This window comes from Panthera pardus, unplaced genomic scaffold (genome assembly GCF_024362965.1).
Source record: "Panthera pardus isolate Hobbes unplaced genomic scaffold, ASM2436296v1 HiC_scaffold_10, whole genome shotgun sequence".
In the NCBI taxonomy this organism is placed as follows: Eukaryota; Metazoa; Chordata; class Mammalia; order Carnivora; family Felidae; genus Panthera; species Panthera pardus.
In genome coordinates this window covers 85,647,746-85,669,358 of record NW_026526655.1, presented here as the reverse complement: position 1 = coordinate 85,669,358, position 21,613 = coordinate 85,647,746, and the positions used below count along the sequence as shown (strand labels likewise).

Genomic DNA, 21,613 nt, shown 5'->3' with positions numbered 1-21,613 from the left:
TGTGCTGACAGTGAGGAGCCTGCTTGGGATTCTCTCTCTCTTTCTCTCTCTCTCTGATCCCTCTCTGCTCATGCACATGCATGAGTTCTCTCTTTTTCTATAAATAAATAAATAAATAAATAAATAAATAAATAAACTTTAAAAAATAAAAAAAATAAACTTGAATGAAATGCATTCTGCTCCAGCCAATTGCTGGGATATGGATATGGGGAAGAGAGGTCTCCCAAATACTTTTAAAAAAAGTTTCTGAGTATAGTTGATGTACAATATTATATTAATTTTGGTTGTACACATAGTGATTCTCTATAAGTTATGCTATGCTCACCATAAGTGTAGCTACTATCTGTCACCATACACTATTACAATATTATTGACTATATTCCCTATGCTGTGCCTTTTATCTTTATGACTTACTCATCCCATAACTGCAAGCCTGTGTCTCCCACGCCCCTTCACCCATTTTGTCCATTTCCCCTCCCCTCTGGCAACCATCAGTCTATTCTCTGTATTTATAGGTCTGATTCTGTTTTTTATTTGTTTGGCTATTCATACGTTATGTTTTGTTTTTATATTCCACATGTGAGTGAATTCATATGGTATTTATACTTCTCAGTCTGACTTATTTCATTTAGTGTAATACTTCTGGTTTTATCTATGTTGTTGCAAATGGCAGATCTCATCCTTTTTTATGGCGGTATAATATTGCACTGTGTACATGCATGTGTGTGTGTGTGTGTGTGTGTGTGTATGTACATACCACATCTTATTTATCCATTCGTCTATCAATGGACACTTAGGTTGCTTCTGTATCTTGGTTACTGTAAATAATGCTGCAGTGAACATAGGGCTGTATATAGCTTTTTGAATTAGTGTTTTCATTTTCTTTGGGTAAATACTCAGTGGTAGAATTATTGGATCATATAGTATTTCTATTTTTAATTTTTTGAGGAACCTCCACACTGTTTTCCACAGTGGTTGTACCATTTGTATTCCCACCAACGGTATACAAGTGTTCATTTTTTTCCACATCCTTGCCAGCTTGCAATTTCTTGTCTTCTTGATTTTAGCCACTCAGATAGGTATGAGGTGATATCTCATGGTGGTTTTGATTTGCATTTCCTTGATGATGAGTGATGGTGAGCATGTTTTCGTGTGTGTGTTGGCCATCTGGATGTCTTTTTTGGGAAATTGTCTAGTCATGTCCTGTGCTCATTTTTTAATTGTGTTGTCTGTTTTTTGTGCTGAGTTGTAGAAGCTCTTTATATATTTTGGTTATTAACCCCTGTTGGATATATCCTTTTCGAATATCTTCTCCCATTCAGTAGACTGCCTTTTTGTTTTGTTGACTGTTTCCTTCACTGTGCAAAACCTTTTTATTTTGGTGTAGTCCCAATAATTTGGTTTTGCTTTTGTTTGCCCTGCCTCAGGAGACGTATCTAGAAATACGTATATGATGCTAGGGCCAGTGTCAGAGAAATTACTGTCTCTGTTCTCTTCTAGGATTTTTATGGTTTCAGGTCTCACATTTAGATCTTTAATTCATTTTGAGTTTATTTTTGTGTATGATGTTAGAAAGTGGTCCAGTTGCATTCTTTTGCATGTAGCTGTCCAGTTTTCCCAGCACCGCTCATTAAAGAGACTGTCTTTTTCCCATTGTATATTTTTGCCTCCAGATTTCCTAAATTCTTAAGAAGAGCCAGAAATCTGGAATTTTATGGGAAAATATCCTGTTTTAAAGCTTTGAAACTAATTAGAAAAAATAAAATCTTTGTGTAGGGGAAACAAAACCACTGCTTGATTTTAGGTCACAGGCTGCTAGTTGCTGACGTCTGTTTTAAATTATATATATTTTTACTTGGTACCTTTTCTTTTAGTATCTTGTTAGATGGCAAAGAGGAAGAAAGCAAAGGTGGGCTTACATATTCAACAAGTGTTATTTGGCTGTTAGAATTTTCTTGTGTTTCTTATGCCCAAACAGTTAAAGAATGACATCTTAGGAAATAGTCCCACATGATGCCTGCCTGGTTTTGAGCTTTTCCCTAAATGCTGAAGGCCCCTTTGGGCCAACTCTCTCAGGCTCTTTCAAACATATTTTAGTGGAGAACTTCTCTGAGCACGGACTCACTGGTTCTAATAAGTCATTGTTAAGGAGAATTGACTGACTGTCCCTCATGCCGGCAGTCCAGTAGGCTCTGAAGAACATAGCCGAGGAGCTGGAAAGGCCTAGATTTCATTCAATTTGGGCTCTGCCTACTTACTAGTATAACCTTGGGCAAGCTCCATCCAACTCAGCCTCCATTTCGTCACTGGTAAATTAAGAGCAATGTACTTACCTTGTGGAACTGTGGTCAGGATTAGAGAAAAATGCTTAAATTATCCCTTTTATGAATCTTTCATATAGCACACATGAATAGATTGTGGTCATGAGACTTAATAGCCAGATACATGCTTTACACTGGTTAAATTCCAAATCATAAATATGCTTTATATTGATTTGAAACCTTCTATGCTTTTCCAGAATACTTAAAGAAAATTAACAAACTTCCTGGTAAAGTTTATTTCCAGATTAAACAGTTTCTGATGAACACTAATGTAATTATGTTATGAGTTTGAAAAAAGTTCAAAAGCTAGAGTCAAGTAAATTCAGGTTTTTTTTTTTTTTTTTTAAACCAGGTGGTCATTTTTATGTATACAAGTAAGAAATCATCTAGCAGATCGAGGTTAATAGAGATTAGTCATACATAGGATTTACTAGGTTAGTATTGGAGTGGTGGCAAAAAGTGGAGCTGGTCACCGTGCTGAGGACTAGAAGAGAAAGAACTTGCATAGGTGTCTTTTAGTAAAGAGCCAGATTTTGGAGGTGGCCTCAACATAGTCTGAAAAAATCATCAGGTCTACCTTGGATTTTCTTTCTACGCAGTTACTGTCATTTCAGAAGAGTGGTTTCTAACTACATCACATTACATCAAATTGAAAAATTACCCTCTTATTTGTTCTTATTTGTTAGGTGGGTCTCCCCCCCACTCCCTCACCTCCAGGGGCAGGGGATAATATAAGTACTAAAAATTTTATTCTCAAACTGAAAGAGAAAATTGAATTTATACGGAGATAAAGGTGCAGTTGGCTTAATTTGCCCCTTTTCCAAATGCTTTTTATATATAGTTGCCTAAGCAGTTTGTGACACTTATATCCTCTTTCTACCAGCCATCAGTTTTATACATAGTTTCTCTAAAAATAAAGATATTAAAATCAGTCTCTTATTCAGCCACTAGCTTCCAGTGTTCAGAGTTTGATTGTTCAGTCGTATAGTAATTAAGAAGAATGTCTAGCTCTGAAGCTTTTTGAAGTTTTTTTTTCCCTCCCTCAGGATAAAATAAAATAAAATAAAATAAAATAGGTACCTAAATTGTTTGAAGACCCAGTTTAATTTAGAAAAGGCAAAACCAAAATGTAAGTATAGAGAACTATGAATCTTATCTGAATGTATAGTTGAGCTACATGACCTATTTAAAGACAAGAGAAGTTGTGTTTTTTATTATATCATTGTTACTTTTCTTGAAATACCTGACTATAACAAAAGGAACTTAGTAATATACCATGATTTTTATGTAGCCCGATGGCTACAGATCCTGAGGTGTCACTCACCTCCTTCATCTATTTGCTCTTATATGTGTTCACCTCAATATTCAATAGAATATTAAGTGATAGATTTCATTCTCTATAAAGTAGTACTCTAATAGAAAACAATAGACTTTAAACAGAGAAATCCAAACATACATTATGAAGAGTTACGTATAAAAAGTGCAACACTTAGGGAGTTTATCAGTATGAAAATGAAAAGATAGCTCATTATAACTATGTACAATCATCATCACTATGTTACATTGGGAAAAAAATCCTCTTAAGGTCAGATTGATTGTGTTGCTAAATAATCAGAATTTTCTGTTGTAATTTGCGAAACCTTAAAAATGAGAAGAATTGCTATCATGCTTTCAAACAAAAACTTAAATCATTTCAAGCCAGATTTTTATGAGTCATTGCCAGAGTTTGTGCGTTTTCTCTAATTAAATTATTTTCTTTTAAAAAGCCAGCCTTGGTGGGGGCGGGGTGGAAGTCAGCAGGCGGAGGGAGAGAAGGGAGCTCAGAAGATATACACATAAATTGTCTTAATTTCTGAGAAATGGGGGTCTGACAATCACTTAAGACAATATAGTTGATATGGCTGTCAGGACGGACTCTTTTCAAAAGAATGTTTTCATAGAATATTATCGTGACACTTTGCTCAGATGGATGTCTTTAGCAGTATTTGATTAATGTAACGTAATAAAAGAGATGCACACCAAAGTGTCTGTACGTGTCTTGTTAAGTATGTTTGATTCATTATATGTGGTTCTCAGTTCTTTCCTCTTTCCGCAGTTCATTTTTTATCATTTCAATAATATATCTATAAATATGAAAAAGTTGGCACTTTCAAAGTCTTTGACATATATGGCTATTAATTCATAACTCTAAAAAATTGTATCTTTCAACTTGTCATTTTAAAGCTCATAGAGTTTATTACAGTAAGTAACCTGTGTTAGAAATTAGATTTTGAACTTTAGCAAGAAGATAAATAAGCTCATGAACCTAAAAGTTAAAGATACCTAGACATAGATCTAAGATAGAATTACATGAAAAGATCAATTATTAAAGATTATAATTTTAAACTCCCTGAAGATATCATTGAGGTTTCTTTGGTTACTAGTTTCCAACTAATTTTGTTTTCCAACTCCAGATATCAAATATAGAGCAAGTTTGTAATTAACAAAGCTATCCAAATTCACTTTTATGATCATCTTAGTTGTAATGGGTTAATGGGTTAAATGTCATGGTTTACGTATTAATGACATAGATGGTTTTAAGACAAGGTATTCTGAAGGCAAAATAATGGTATATATATATATATATATATACATATATATATATATATACACACACACATGTATATACATATGTGTATACATATATATACATATATGTGTATACATATATATACATATATATGTATATATATTTATATTTTCTTCGTGTTACTATTTTAATAAGAATAAGCCATATAAGGTAGATGCTATTTTACTGACAGAGAAGCTGTGACAGAGGTAACATGGCGAAGATCACACATATGCCAAGGGGTAAAGCAGAGCTGGGCTTGGAAATCAGAAGTCTGGCTCCAGAGCCTTTGACCACCTCTAGGTGAAGCTACATGTCGAATATCTTCTTCTCGGTGCCTTTGGTCCTGCTTCATACCCTTTGGTACGTAAGTAACAGCTTGTCCCTCTCACTTGCCATGTTTCTTTCCATGATTCAGTGAAGAAGATAATCAGGGATCAAGATGGCAGAGGAGGAAGATCCTAAGCTGACCTCCCACGGACACACCAAAACTACAACTACCTATAGAACAGCTATCTCTGAGAATGACCTGAAGACTAGCAGAACAGGTCTTCCACAACTAAAGACATAAAGAAACAGCCACATCATGACAGGTAGGAGGGGCAGAGATGTGGATTGGTCGGGATGCACACCCCTGGCATGGTGACCTACAAGGAGGAGGGTTATTACCAATGTGGAGGTCCGCCCTGATGAGTGAGGGGTTCACACACCACATTGGGTACCCTAGCCATAGGGCTCCCACTAGGAAGATGAGTCCCTATAATACCCGGCTTTGAAAAACAGAGGCAAAGTCCAGGAGCGCCGGAAGGCTATAGGAAACCAAAACTCTACTCTTAAAGGGTGTGAACACAAACTCCCTCACTCTGAGCATCACTGCAGAGGCAGCAGTTGGAAAAGCACTTGGGCCATATGTGAAAGAGACTCACTGACGAATTTTAGGGCAGGTACCAGAGGCGCAGGATCTGTAGGAGTTTTCTTTGGGAACAGAAGTACTGGTGGGCACCACTGGTTTTACTCTCCTACCTAGCTGGTCTGGTGTTGGTGGGTAACATTTATGACTTCCCCATCTACACTGCCATCACTGCTCTCTCCACCCCCATATTCCCTTGTGGAACTGCTGGGGCAGGCACCCCCCACCCCCAACCAGGAGCTTCAGCCCCTACCATTTATATGTGGCATCTAAAAAATAAAACTAACAGAACAAAACAGAAACAGTCTCATGGATACAAATTGGTGGTTGCAAGAGGGGAGGTGGATGGGGAGAGGGATAAAATAGGTGAAGGAGATTAAGAGGTACAAACTTCCAGTTATAAAATAAGTCAGGGGCACCTGGGTGGCCCAGTCATTGAGTGTCTGACTTCGGCTCATGTCATGATCTCACGGTTCGTGGGTTCGAGCCCTGCCTCGGGCTCTGTGCTGATAGCTCGGAGCCTGGAGCCTGCTTCGGATTGTGTGTTTCCCTCTCTCTGCCCTCCCTTTACTCTCTCTGTCTCTCTCAAAAATAAAAGTAAGACATTAAAAAAATAAAATAAATAAGTCATGTGGATGCAAAGTCCAGCTTAAGGAATATAGTCAATAATGCAATTAATTTGTATGGTAACACATGATAATTGGACTCACCATGGGTGGTCATTTCATATAAATGTTGAATCACTATGTTGTATACCTGAAATTAATATTATATGTCAACTGTACTTTAAAAAGAAGATAGGGGTACCTGTGTGGCTCAGTCGGTTAAGCAGCTGGCTTCTGCTCAGGTCATGGTCTCACGGTTCGTGGGTTCCAGCCCCGCATCGGGCTCTGTGCTGACAGCTCGGAGCCTGGAGCCTGCTTTGGATTCTGTGTCTCCCTCTCTTTCTGCTCCTCCCCTGCTTGCACTCCGTCTCTCCCTCTCTCTCAAAATAAATAAACATTAAAAAAAATTTTTTTAAAGAATAAAAAAGAAGATGAAATAGCAACTCGAAGCTTGAAAGAGAGTCTATTTAAATGATGCAACTAGAACAAAAGAAAAACCTCTAGCACATGCCCAATGGTTCCTCTCAGTTTTTATCCAGAAATACTGCGTGATTATTGATTAAAGTGAATCCTTTAATGATAAAATGCCCAAGAGTTGGGTTTACTCTGGTTAGTGGAATGTTGTGAAGAACTGAAAATGAACAAGAAACCCATATTGTTGTTTATTTCCTCATTTTCTGTTAAAAATACATGTGAAAATATGCATGCATCCATTTCCCTCAAAAAGTGAGGGTCTAGCAAAATGAATGAATTATTTGATCAGTGAATTCCATCGTAGCTGAGAGGGAGAGAGAGAGAGAGACAGACAGACAGACAGAAAGAAAATAATGGCTGACCATGAGGATAGCAAGTCTGAAGTGTTCCACATAATGAGGTCTGACTCACAGATGATCTGCGGGTTTCGAGTGCCAGGCTAGCACATCATGTGTGAATAAGCCTGTGGCAGGGGCTGAGGGTGAGGCCTGAGGACATGGTTTATGTTGGAGCCTCACGGTGTTCTGGGTGACTCATGTACACTAAACAGCAGAGTCATGAACCATTTATACACACCCAATATCAGGTTCACTTCGAGGCTGTTCTTCTGCAGCCATTTTACAGCTCTCTCTAAAAAGCACAGAACTTGTTTTGGCCTTTTCCAGGAGGATCACGAAGAGGAGTTAACAGAGAGCCTTAATGTCTTGATGGTCCTTTCCCGGGGAGATTGTTCTTCCTCTGAGCCCCGAAAGACACTCCCATGGTACTTTTTCTCTCTATTGTGCTGTGAAAGGAGTGGGTTTGGGGTCAGCTAGAGGCCTAGCTCTCGGCAATGTCCTCACCACCTCTGAGACCTTGGGCAATTCGCTTGTTATTCTTGGGTATGGTTTTCTTGGAAAACTATAAACCTTACAGAATGGGATGGCAGAATTTTATGCATTTATGGGAAATTAACAGAGAAGAAATGTTAACATTCTTTTCAGTGGTCACTTATCCAATTGCTTCAGCTCAGGAATGACCGATGCCAGAGCACTAATTAAGGATGTTAATGTTCAATTTTGTATCTGTTTAGTGTCAAGAGAGAGGAAGCTCTCTTGCACTAGTTTTAAATGTACACTAGTAATTTTTTTATAGGTATGTACAAGGCTTTTTGAAACTATCAATAAAGTCAAGGGACCTATGCAAGGACTAAGAGAAAGTCAAAAGAAAAGAAGCATTCCACATTGTAGGCTGAAGGGGTAGATGGCTTCTTCTGGGTGAGAAAGCATGATCTATCGTGCACTGCTCATGGAACGACCTGTCTGTGGCTGGGCAGTGCCTTCAGGCCTCTGAGTCCTGCCCAAGCCAGGACCTGCCTCTGCTCATTGTCAGTGCTATCACTCGATGCCGGGGAGCAGAGGGGCCCCAAGGGAGTCAACGATGTTGTTTAGGGTTGTCCATTTTGGGGACACATTGGCTAGAACGAATCATATGTTCATAGTCTTGAGGGGTCCTCCGTTTTTAGACAATTAGAAGGAAACACCCTGTTTGTCATTTTAAAGTGCCCAGGTCTGGCACTTCTATTCAGCATGTACTTTGGGCAAGTCCCCTCACCTGTTGGGGACTAGCTTACTGCCTCTGAGAACTGAGGGAGCTGGACCCAAATGTCTCTAAGGGCTAAAGTTTTCATGCCACTGACTCTGGACTTCTCTATGTAAACACTAAGTAAACTTACAGTAACTATGGAGAAGGACTATGTCCTTGCTGATAATTGTAAATGTCCATGATGTCAAAATGCAGGATGGTAAAAAGTGAAGTTGAAAAATGAGGAAGAGGTGTGACAGGGTGCAATCTAAATAGTTTTGAAGGGTGTGCACTTTTTAGGCTGCCTGGGATCAGGGCATGTCTTCTAGCGAATTTCAGAGTTGATCAAACTACATTTTGGTTCGGATCTACCTTATCCAGCAAGAGAGAGGATGGTAATTAAAGCAACGATAGCCCCATGGCTCACATGACCCCTTTTTCTGATTGAGGGAGGAGGCAGAGGGAGACACGGGAAAGAGAAAACACTTATATTAAGTAATTATGTCAAATTCATTACTGAAACATATATTTCAAACGTACACAAAAATGTGGTAAAGAGTATAATGAATCCTCATGTTCCTGTGAACATTCAACAATCAATTCATGGACAATCTTGTTTCATCTATATCTTCACTTAATCTTGTCTTACTAAGATTATTTTGGGGCAGATCTCTCACATAATTTTGTCTGTAAATGTTTTCCAATATATCTCTAAACGTTAAGAACTCTTTTCATTTAACAGGCAATTGCAATGTCATTAACACACCTAAAAATTTACCCCAAATTCCTTACTATTATTCAGTATCAAGTCAGAGTTCAGATTTCTCCAATTTTCTCATATATATACATATTTAACAATTTGTTTGAATCTGGATCCTAATAAGTTCATAAATAGCTATTGGTGAATATGTCTCTTCAGTCTCTTTTAATCTATAGGTGTCCTATCTTTCTTTCTTTCCCCCCACCCCCTAATCTCTATTTGATGAAGAAACTGGGTTGTTTGTGGATCAGAAAATCATGAATTTTCTGATTTTGATGATTAACTTTCTATGTTACCTCTTCACATGTTCTTCAGTCCCCTCAGTTTCCTATAAATTGATACTTAAATGCATGATTAGATTTCTTTTCTTTTTTTTTTTTGACAACTCTTCATAGATGTGTACTGTATTTTTATCAGGAAGCAAATAATGTCTCATTGCCTCCTTTTTCTTGTTCTATTAGTAGCCATTATTGATTCCTGTTTAATTTCTTCATTATAGGTTGTCCTATACTAATTTTATTAATATAATCAATTCCTTTTCATCCTAGTAGCCGAAATATTTTTATTAAGAGAAACTTCCCCTACTTGAATACTTGAAGAATTATATATTCATTATAATTTGTACATAAAACTCAGGATAAATACTGGATTTAACCCTCTCTTTACCAGTTTCAGCTTATTTTCTAGCATTCTTCAAAAGTGACCAATGAGAGCTGTGTGTGTGTTTAAACTGTTTATTTTGATCTCATGGATTTAAAAAACATTTGGACCTCGAGCTGGTAAGTCAGACGGATGTAGGTTTGCATCCCAACTCTGCCCTGTTACACCAGGAAGAATTTTCCCTCCTTTCTTCCCATGATTAAATCCTGGTGACCTTTAGCTCTCCTCCACAATAAGACTTTCTCTTAACTCTCCTGACCAGGTTAAAACTTCTCAAATGCACAATTTCACATTCATTTGTGTGGATGTTGGCTTAATGCCTGATTTCTTTGCTAGACTGTAAGTTCCCTATGGGCACGGACCATGTTTTGGGTTAACTAACCATCAGATCCCCATTATGAGGGTGTCTGTAAATATTTGTTCATTGAATGTTGAAAAACTTGGCTAAATTAATCTCTCTGAGCTTTAGTTTTTTCATCTTTCAAATAGGGGTGATAATACCGATGTCACAATACTGACGTTATGTGAAGATTAAGTGAGACAATGGGTGCAAGATACCTGGTCTATCGTAAGCATTCTCAAGTGGTAGCCGGCTTTACTATTGTTTCGTATCTGATGACCTTGGACACTACGCTCCTGTCATGAATTACTTGGCTGACACCTCTGATTGTATTGCTTGGGAATCAATTATGAAAAAGTAATTTCTGCTTCTGTTTATGAAATGCTAAGTCAGATGCAAATCAACAGAGTTCTAAAGTGTTCTGACAGGGAGAAGAGAGAGAAATAGCATTCAAGTCTCCTGCCTCCAAAATGGGGGCGGGGGGATGAAGGAATAATTGAGAATGATATCAAAATAGTTATAAAGAATTGTATGAACCGATGAAATGTGAGGGGATGGATGGAGCAGCTTAAGTTAGGGGAAGGAGAAGAAGCACAGTCTCTGGAAGAGGTTTGGTGAGTGGAAGAGAAATTCTGAAGTTAGGACTGGTCTCAGTGTCAAAAAAGGAAGTTGTCGCTTTAGGAGGGCTGACTAAATGTCCTCCGAGACTCCCTTGACTAAAAATATCTCTTCCATTGGCTTGGGATCATTCAAATCAGAGTCTATCCTTATGCACATGTTAGGACTTTAGATATTTTCCTACTCACACCACACTGTGTCCCCACCTCCGTAATTTTGCTCAGGCTGGTCCTTCCTCTGGAGTGGTCTTCTCACTTTTCTCTACTCACCATTTTTGTATCGTGTCAGGAGTCACTTCTTCTGGGCGTCTTTTTCAGGCTCTTGCTCCAATCCACCAGGTGTGTTAAGGACTTTCATTTTAGCAAATTCAATAAGCTAACAGTGTGGAGGCCAGAGACCAATTAGAAGAACGCAGGCAATAGGGAGGTCATAGTCCAGGTAGATGATGAGGCCCTGAACTCGGGCAGGGGGCTCTGGAAAGAAGAGGACAGATGAGGAAGCAGATTCAGGAGGTAGAACTCATAGTGGCTGACTACAGTGTTTTGTCTGAGGCGGCTCCTAACATTCAGCACACAAGTAACTAAAAATGTTGGCCCCTTAGCGCAGTCCAGACCTTATGATTCTTGTATTATTTATTTGGCATTTAGACTTAAGACTAAAAGTCCTTTTCACAAAGCTGAGTGACCCTGATTTTCCCCCTGTTTTCTCAGGACATCCCGTACGTGTCCCTGTCACCGCATTTACATTTACCGCGGTGTTTATATCTGCTGACTTCACTGAACTGTGAGCACCCGGAAGGTGAGAACTCTCTTATTCATCTTTGTAACCTCGGCAGAGTGCTCAACACATACTTAGTGTTTAACAAATAACAAATGGGTGATTGAGGTCTTATCTAACCATTGTACATTTACATTTAGATAAGATATTTAGTTACCTGGAAGGATAAATCAGTAACGTGTTAACACATGAACCTAAGTTAGTTTATCTGATTGACCCCTTTTCAGCAGCAGGAACAGAGTGGCGGAAAATCAGCAAGCTGATTTGGGGGGAAGGTCAACAGCACCTGCTAACTTTCAGCCCTGGCTGAGATGGAGGGAAAGAGCAAAGGTGGTTTGTGTGGACGCCCTTAGCATGATCCCTGTGTGAGAGAGTAGGAGAAAGCAAGAAGTATTTAGGGGAGAGCAATCACTATTTTAGTATTGGCGAGATTGTAGAAACTGAGCAAAGGCAAACTGGATTGAGGTTCGTGGGGGTGGGCAAGTGTTGGAGAGCCTTACAACATGGTCATGACAGGGTAGTATGTAGAAATATCCATCAACGAAATGCATAATAGTCTTTCCAGAAAAAAGCCGCCTTATATTCGCAGTGTTTTGTATATTTGCACAGAGAACTTGCTCATTTATCTAGGTTCTTAAAACACTCAGTTATCTGCCCAAGAGATGCTTTTTGACATAAACAACTATCTACCTGGTGTCAGAATTTCTCAACAGATAAGACATGCTTGTACTCAGGAAGGAACTTCTGCAGTAAGATAGCACACCAAACTTTTATTGTTAATATGGGAAGAAAGGCGTGTGTCAGAATAACAGGAAAACCCACTCCGGTGTATCTGAACCTGATGTGGGGGAGGGGTGGTCGTTTTTATCCGGCACACTGAAAGCAGCCTTTCTTGCAACATGGACTGTCCTTAGAATTCATTGCTTTGTGAGTTTTTTTAGTACCAGCAGAGATTAAATGAAATCCAGGATTTTTTCAGACCCAGTTAGAAATGAACAATAAGACGTTTATCATTAATAATCAGACTGAGCTTATTGTATTTCATGGGATTTAGCATGTGTCTGTGTTTGTCCAATTAAATGTTTCCATCCATAACATGTGTTTCTTCCCTAGGTGGAGGGATGGGCAGGAGTGGATCTTTTTCTATGAGCAAATTTTCCTTCTATCATGTTTAAATACATAAAATATCATAGCTATTTCCAATAGCTGTGTATTTGCTAAAAAAAGTTGTTTAAGTGTAAAGATTTACAGGTCACATTTTGACTTCTGATATATATGGAATCTTAAGAAATCATACTAAATACACTTGTAAATTATATCGATTAGGAAGTCTGTGAGAAAGACAATTTACAGAAATGCCAACTGGATTGAGACTAGAGCAGAGTTGTTCAAATATACTGGTTCTGGCCTCCTTTGGATTTTTATTTGTTTCCTTATTACTGTCAGGTAGACTTCCCCTGAGAAATTTAGGTGGAGAATTTAAAGGAGATGTGTTTTCAGGAAGACTTAGTGGCAAGACCAGAAGGAAGTCTTAGTGAAATATAGCAAAGGTCATTATAACGTGGCCTTGTCTCATAACTCTGGAGGAAGTAGGTAAGAGGTAGTGTCAGAAAGGGAAAGATACAGAGGTGTTTCTAACGCGGGCACAGGAATATGTGGCAATGATAGAATATTACTAAAGTTTTCCTCTAGAATGAGTCATTGCCAAATATAATTTGAAGCTTTATGCAGCTTCAAGAAAATATCAATTTCTATGATTTTTATGAACTTGCACTTTAGAAAGGTTGGCAAATTGATAGACAATGAATAAATGCATTTAGAATTCACAGTTGAAGCTCATATTGTGGCTTGAATTTAGCTAGGTACGATACCAAAGTTAGTGGCGCATGGGTGTCTTTCCGATGGTCCGATTTGGTAAAAACAATGCTGACAGATCAATATAAATATAGATAAAATGCCAAAATAATTTGACAGATAACTAGGTATTCTAAGCTTAATTGGGAAGCACGTTTTACATTTTAGTTCAAGACTAGACAGTAGTTTTTCAAATCAAGTATCTAACCACCCTAAAGAAATGAATTTCATTGTGAAGCTAAAATGATTACGTACTATAGCCCCTAACTTATTAGAGACAGATGTATCCCTGGTCTAACAAGCTCCATATTGTTAAATGGCAATGCTAGCATCTCCCTTCTTCAGTGTTATCCAAAATGTAATCTTAATATTATTTTATTGAATCTACGGTGATATCTTGTTATTCCTTTTTGTTCCTGTTTTTGTTTGGGTGGTAGTCAGGGTGTGTGGTGCGGTGGGTGTTCAGAGGGTTGGGGGTCAGTTTGTATGTATTTCCAGTGAATAACACTGAAATAGTTGGTGGACTTACAGCCGGAGTTCTGTGTCCTCAACATTTCATATCCAGGAAAATTTGCTACATTAAACAAAAATCAGAACAAAGAGACTGGTATCTGTTCCCACATGAACTATTTTCCTATCAATATAAAGTATAATAGAATGTGATAAGAAGCAAAATTTGGCATAGTTTTATAGGAGTTTGATATTGTAAGTGCACATACATCAGATATTCAACTAATTTAGTATAAATAGTCTAGCACTGTCAAATGAGAGGCAGATAGGATAACTTCCTTAGAGAGCACATAGTTAAAATAATACTTGGAAATGACCAATGGTCAAATATGGGCATAACTTTTCATTTTAGAGATACCTTGTTATATAGACCAATTTAGTAATAGTGTGTATTTTACTCCTAAGAATTTGCTGACCAAAGTACTTTGCCTTCCCCTAGTGTTCCGATAATAAGATTTCATATTCTGTGAGCATTGCCTATTTCTCCATCCTATGAGCCCATGAACAGTCATCAGCCCTTACATCTCTACTCTCCCAAGATACTGCTAAAAAGGAGAAGTCCAGTTCCTTCCACAGGCACTGCCACTACCACATGGCAAACTTGGCCTCTTCCATGGAGGACTGTACCATGTTCAGTGGTTATTTAGTCAAATTGAAACACCACCTGTCTGCAGCCCAGTTCGACTTTCCCATGGTTCTTAGGAAGGCCCTGGCCTCCATTTGAAAACAGAAAACAAAACCACAGATCGATGAGGGTCAAAGAAGAAGTTAAGAAAGCTGTAGCAATTGTTAAGACGTGGAGACTTTTTGTTTAATTTTTGTTCATTTCCCTTGTATTGACTCTCAGGTAGACACACTAATGACCTATAATTCTGTTAGGTGCTTTATGAAACAGAGGGAAATGGTATACACATGTGTAGAATCAGAGCCACAATATTGGTAATTAGCTCAATGGAACAAAAAATGGATGTTAGGCTATTTGCTAGAAGTTTGAGTGCAGATTTGACAAGGCAAGGAAAACAGATTGCACTCCAGAGAGAACCGGCTTAACACTTGAATTCAGAGAACTGCAGATTCCTTCCTTGTTGAGTCCTGCAAATAGAGAAGAGGGTAAGAAAGAGAAGTAATTCAAAAGGCGGGGAGGTTAGGAGAGTAAACTGAATTTTTCCATGGAAATAAGATGGTTTTTTTTAATGTTTTTTTTTTTTTGGCCCCTTTTAAGCCATTGCTTTCAGTTTGCTTCAATGCAGTCACTGAAATAGCTTAGAAAGAAATCTTTGATATGCCAGATCAACCAACAGTTTTAAAATATCCTTTTGTGCCTCCATTTATAATGCAAATAGTCAGTTGGCATTTTGGGTTCATCTCACCATTGTCTCTGAAGTGGGTTAACATACACAGAGTGAGGAAGAGAAGGGAGTCCCACAAGAGAGCAACTCTTTGATAGTTCAATAATAGTAAAAAATGTATTTAGGTCTTTTCTAAATACCTTTCACCTCCTAAGAACATAAAAAAAAAATGAGAGGAAGAGATCTAAGAAGAATAAACTGTGGTTGCCTTCTACGTTAGCTGAATGACTAAAGATATTGTTCTATGAATTACCTAATACTTAAATATTCCGAAGTCTGGCCTTTATGAGCTCATAAAAGACTTTGCTTATGTATCTAGGAAAGCCAGTATCTTTATATACTGTTAGAACAGAACTAGCATACTGTTTCAATATAAGTTTGAAAACCAGCAGAGATTTTGTTATATAAAGCAACTGGGCAATCACCTTAAACCCACGTTTACATTTAGTTTTATCGTACATAAACATTCCTTAGCTGAAATAGTTTTAAAAACTGGTAACCTATGTTTGAGAATGATGGAAAGAGACTGAATCCTAGTTGAAATATTATTGCCACTGTAGTGTTTTATTCATGGGAATCTCCAATCTTTTTTTCAGATATACTAAAAAAGCCAAAATTCATTAATGTCAGAAACACAAACGAGGGTTGGCAGTGATCATGCATCCATGCTGGGAGGAGGGAAGGCTGGGAGCCCTGTACAGCGTATAAACCCCAGATTCTACTTTTTCATTTGAGTTCCTCCGTAAATCCTCTCATGCATTCTGAAGCTCGAGAATTTCTTCTAGGCAACTGTTGTCAAAATACATTTTCCGACAAATACCCCCCAAAATGCAACCAAGAGCAACAATATTTCAGGAAGCTTCAGCTCAAGTGTGAGTAATAACCATTGGGTAAACAGAAGTTTTACCATCTTCTGTTTCATGATTGAGCTTTTCAAATGTAAACAGTTTGTAAGGAAAAAAGTGGGCCATGTCAGATTGGAGAAACAGAGGAAAGCTTGACAGGAGGTGTGCTTTGGCAGGAGAGGTAGTTAGGATACATCTGTGATTCCAAACTGGTTGAAATATCTTGTCTTTGAAGTCATCATTCCTTCTTCTCCCTTTCCCTCCTCGCCTGCCCCTCCCTCATGGGCACTGGCATGGACTTTTTTTTTGCCTTTGCTTCTCTCAGGGACATGAGTTCAAACCCTTCACATTCTCCCTTCTCCTCTCATTCATCTCCCCAGACCCTTCTCCCACTTGGGCTTACTAAGCAACCATTACTCTCCAGGTCCTCTCCTTGCCTCAGCCTTGGTTAAGTATCTCTTATATATATTTCTTAATGTCTATATTTTAGGAGAAAAAAGATCTCCTGGTGACTCCCTTTCTTTTTTAATCTGAGCTGAATTACATTTTACAACTCTGATTAAAGACAAATCTTTAGGGGCGCCTGGGTGGCGCAGTCGGTTAAGCGTCCGACTTCAGCCAGGTCACGATCTCGCGGTCCGTGAGTTCGAGCCCCGCGTCAGGCTCTGGGCTGATGGCTCGGAGCCTGGAGCCTGTTTCCGATTCTGTGTCTCCCTCTCTCTCTGCCCCTCCCCCGTTCATGCTCTGTCTCTCTCTGTCCCAAAAATAAATAAAAAACGTTGAAAAAAAAAAAAAATTAAAAAAAAAAAAAAGACAAATCTTTATTTTTCTACACTGCTCCTTCTTCTGTCTCATTTAACACAGCTGGTGTAAAAGTGATCAATGCTGAAAAGCTTAGCGTATCAAGACTTATTTGCAGAAATGATGATAAAATACCATGAGAAAGGATACTACATGTACTTTGTAGTGGAACCCTACCCAGGATCCTCTTTAGTGGCTGCTACGTGCTCTCCTGGTTGTTTGAGTGTGGCTGGTAAACTCAGCACTGTCTCCTTCTCTGGAGAATTGCCCTCTGATCAATGACTGCCTGGGAAGGAGGAAGCTTGCAAAGGCCAGCCTTTCAGCCTCAAGGTGGACCCAATGCTGGGTTGCGATTTGTACTCCAGAGCTTCTCCATGGTGTCAGCTGAGCTGTTCTCTGGCCGAGCTTGTCTAGTGTTCTTTCCCTCTTTCTTCTCTCTCCTTCTTCTACAAATGTTCCTCAAAAAAAAAAAAAAAAAATCTTTCCAACAAGAATTCCTATCTCAGTCTGTGTCTAGAGCAGTCACCTAAGACATACACCTTTCAAAATAAAGAGGGGAGCCTGAGTGGCTCAGTCGGTTAAGCATCCAATTTCAGCTCAGGTCATGAACTCCTGATTCATGAGGTCGAGCCCCGTGTTGGGCTCTGCACTGACAGCTCAGATCCTGAAGCCTGCTTTGGATTCTGTGTCTCCTTCTCCCTCTGCCCATTCTCACTAGTACCCTGTCTCTGTCTCTCACTCCCCCAAAAATAAAATAAAAATTAAAAAAACATTAAAAAAATTCAATACGTAAGAAATGACTAGTTTTAAAATGGATGTTGATATGTATTTGGAAAAAACAGAATGAGAACTTAAGATGTTTTCAGTTGTGGCAAAGCTTAAGAACTATAGAGATTCTATCTTTTGCCTCATAAAAAAGAGGAAATACTTTTTAAGGAGTTGCAAATATTTAAAATGTTATTAGCCCAGAAAAATCCCTTGAGTGGGACTGCAGTAGTCTTCTAAGTACTTATTTTATGACTGACTTTATAATTTCCAAAGTAGTTTCAATTACATGAACTAAAGTCAATCTCATGGCAGGCATGACAAGCAGGGATAATTATTAGCCCCATTTTCCACATATGAAGACTGTCTCAGAGAGGTTGAATGACGCCATTATCTCCTAGGTAGTTAAGTACCTGGCCTGTACTTGGTGCTCAAACCCAGGTGTCTGTGTGAAACGTGAGTGAGATTTGCTGATTAATTTAAGTCATGTTCTTAAGTTTATTACAGGCTGGATCTTCATAATTCTGTTATTAAATTTATTTGGGCTGCCTGAGCAATCCACCCACTAATCTCGAGTTAATCTGGGGCAAAGTGGTCAAATTCATATAAATGTGTATATTGGTTATCCATTGATGTGTAATAAATTATCTTAAAAAATAGCAGCTTAAAATAAGAAATATTTATTATGTCATAGTTTCTGTGGATTAGGAATCTGAGGGGTGCTTGAGTAGTGCTGCTGTCTCAAAGACTTCTCAAAGTTATAATCCAGGTGTTAGGCAGAGTTTGCAGTCTCATCTAAAGGCTCAGTTGAGGGAGGATTAACTTCTAAACTTACTTAGGTAGTTGTCGGCAGGGTTTAGTTCCTGGGGAGGTGTTGGACTGAGAACCCCATTTCTTTACTGGCTGATGGCCAGAAGCCATCCTCAGTCCCATATTACATGGCCCTTTCCATAGGGCAGCTCACAATATGGCAGCTGATATCCCTCAGAGGGGGTAAATGACAGAGAGTAAGAAAGGACAGACAAGGGGGAGGCCAGAGCTTTTTTTCTAACTTAATCTTCAAGTGCTATCGAGTCACTTTTACTGTGTTCTGTCCATTAGAAGTGAGTCACTAGGTCCAGCCCCCTACCAGTGGGAGGGGATGATACAGAATGTGAATATCAGGAGGCAGGAGCCATTTGAGAAGCTGCCTACCATCACAGGTCAGTTGGCTTTCTTATGTAGGAAGCTATCCCACTTGATCCAACCCCTTCTTCTCTCTATAAGGAGACACGGGATTATTTTCAATGTGTTAATTTCATGGATTTAGGTGTACGTGCCCTAGTTGAGTTCTCTTCTCATTTCTTCTTCCTCCTACCTACTCTTCAATTTCTCTTCTCTTTTTGCTCTTCCTTTCTTGCTTCTCCTGCCCTCTTGCTTCTGTCTCTACTCACTTCTCTTTCAGACTCTTTTTCTCTCTCCCTTCTCATTCTCTCAGCAATTTCCTTCCTTTCGGGATCCAAGTCCTCTATATCTTTCCTGCTCCTATGACCCTCACTGTTTCTCTCTCTGCTCATGGGGACATGGACAACCAGCAGTTTTAGATGCTGGCTTTAACATTTCTAAACAAAGTGATCTAATTCAACTATTGGGTCTAGTCTTCCTCCCAAGTTCCTCTAGGAACTTCCTCACCATGATGAGGTGAGACAAGATGCTTTTATAGAATGTTGAAAATTCCATTTGGGAGGAGGATGGGTTTTTTTTCCCATTGCTTCATGTATAATGTCAGGTCTCAATTGTATCTAGTGTCCAGTTTTGTTTTATGTTAAATTCTTTACTTAAAGAATTTAAACATAAGATGATCATAATAATGATGAGATGATGATGATGATGATGTCTAAAGTACACTATTACATTACTTATCCAAGATAACCTGTTTAACTCTTGATGGCAGGGACTTTTTCCAGTATCTAGCACCATCCAAGTGAATAAATGAATGTAACACTTTGGCAGAACTACAGTAGATTGGATAGGTTAGCTATTTAAGCTGTTAAAGTTAGGGTGGAAAAATGGTTTTCCCAAATCTTATGTGAAATTCTGGGAAAAAATGTTAATGGGATCAGTATTTCTATTTTTTAGCATGAGAAGATGCTTTCAGGAAAAAAGCGACTATTTGACCCAGCAGAGAGCATTTTCCCGATGTAGGGGTGATGTGCAGCAATTAGCTTGTTTTGGTCTGGGATGACTGACAGCGATTCCATGGATTGTTTTGTGATATTAGACAAAGGTTCTCGGGGCAAAATGTGATTAGAATATGTTCAACTTGATGACATGTATGTTAAGCCTGTTGGCACGTAGCAGCCAATTTCATTGTATGACCTACTGGCTAGAGACATCGAGAGTAAGAGTCAAATCATTTGGAGAAGAGTTGTTTAGTGAGTTAGAATGAATGGAGTCTTTAGTGAGTGTCCGCATCAAATTCTGTCCCAGTTTGTTGCTTGTCATGCCCTATTCTCCATCTGGGATGCCCAAGGCACTCTTTTTCAGGACATTTGACCTACAAGTCATATTTCAGAAACTACTGATTTGGTGCTTGCTGATGGAGTTTAGACTCTGAGGAGTCCGCCTGCTGGATTACGTACAGACTAATGACCCATCAGATGCTAAAGGCAAAAGCTTAAAGTGCACTTGTGAATTAAACCACAGTATTGTCAGAAAGGAAGAATTTATTATGTCATTAAATTTAATTCAATAAGTTTTGCTTCTTTAGATGCACTGCACTGAGGGAAAAGTAAGAAATTAATTTTAAACAAGTGTTATTTTTCTTCTGCTTATCCAGGTAAAGGATATTCATGTGAAAGAGACAGAATATTTTATCGAGATTTTTAAAAAAGCCATTACAACAAATGATAAATTGTGAAAACTGGGCATGACTGCCTAGCCAGGCATGAACTTCTAAGATCAGAGACTATGTGCTTCAGTTAGTAAACACAGAGGAAAATCAACCTTGCCTAATTTAATGACACCCTGGGTGAAGTTTTCAGGCTTTGCATAAAAATCACAGAGGCTCATTGATACAAAGATGTCAGCAGTAATTGTGGTTGATGCTTAGAGTTTAATCTGAAAGTTAGGATGGGCAGAAAATGAAAATCAAGATGGAGAATTTTTGCTTCAAATATAGAAATTATTATGATATGAAGAAAATTCTCATAGGTTAAATATTAGAATAAAACATAGAAGTGTAAAATATGTGGTATTGAATCTTTCTACATACATCTCATGATTGCTTTAGAGCAACAGAGAAAATGTTGATAAATAGTAACTTAAAGGTAAGTGAGGAAGTTGCTGAGTGTTTGCACCATTTGTCATTTACCAATCAAAACAATACGATGATCTTACAGGGGGTCTAGAATGAAGTCCAGTGATAAATACAAAAATTAGACTTTCCATTGTATTGATAGTGCTCATTCTAATAAGTGAGAGACTTTTAGTATTTGTATTCTAGGTAATAAATTTTCTATTAGTAACTATTATGTTAGTGGAATAAAAGCAAAGTGCAAATCCTCAAAGAACAGATTCTGGTCATTGTTTTAATTCAATAAATTCCATAGCAAATGGCTTATGTCAAGTAAGAGAAAAAAAAAACAGTTGACCATTGAACAACACAGGGGGGTAGGGGTACCCATGCCCTGGGCAGTGGAAAAGCTGTGTAAAACTTTTGACTCCCCAGAAACTTAATTATTAATAGCCTAATGTTGACTGGAAGCCTTACCAATAACATAAAAAGCTAACCAACACACATCATATATGATGTATGTATTATATATTATATTCTCTATAATAAAGCAAGTTAGAGAAAGAAAATATTATTAAG

At 38.4% G+C, this 21,613-nt stretch overlaps 1 long non-coding RNA gene across 2 annotated transcripts; it reads left to right on the top strand.

Moving 5' to 3' along the window:
* The first annotated feature begins 10,504 nt into the window (after positions 1-10,504).
* On the top strand, positions 10,505-21,286 carry LOC109270684 (uncharacterized). Of its 2 annotated transcripts, none has more exons than XR_002081644.2 (4): positions 10,505-10,598; positions 11,570-11,657; positions 18,862-18,962; positions 19,879-21,286. It is a non-coding gene; the product is annotated as an uncharacterized LOC109270684 (long non-coding RNA). The 2 variants fall into 2 exon arrangements; XR_002081640.2 differs by lacking the exon at positions 10,505-10,598 and adding an exon at positions 10,802-11,197.
* The last annotated feature ends 327 nt before the right edge of the window (positions 21,287-21,613 follow it).